Below are 305 nucleotides of genomic sequence, written 5' to 3' on the forward strand. Positions count from 1 at the left end.
ATGGTCTGTTATTTAGGAGAAGTAATCGGGGCATTTATTTAACTCACGCCCCAAGAAATGGGCTCTTTGCGTGAAATTAATTTAACAAGGTATTTCGAATTATTACTGCTGTGACAGCCTCTATCTATTTATTATCTGCGTAACTTTTTTGACAGCTGAACTACTGGGGCGGCGAGTATTAGCAATGATATAGTAGTAGTATGCAGTCGAGGACTTGGTATATCTTGATATTTCGTGAAGGTTAGTTTCTATGTGATAATATTCTCTTCTATTGTATTTTTAAATCAGTTTAGAGTTATCTCTTT

The sequence above is a fragment of the Penaeus monodon genome, chromosome 24, assembly GCF_015228065.2.
Source record: "Penaeus monodon isolate SGIC_2016 chromosome 24, NSTDA_Pmon_1, whole genome shotgun sequence".
Lineage (NCBI taxonomy): Eukaryota > Metazoa > Arthropoda > Malacostraca > Decapoda > Penaeidae > Penaeus > Penaeus monodon.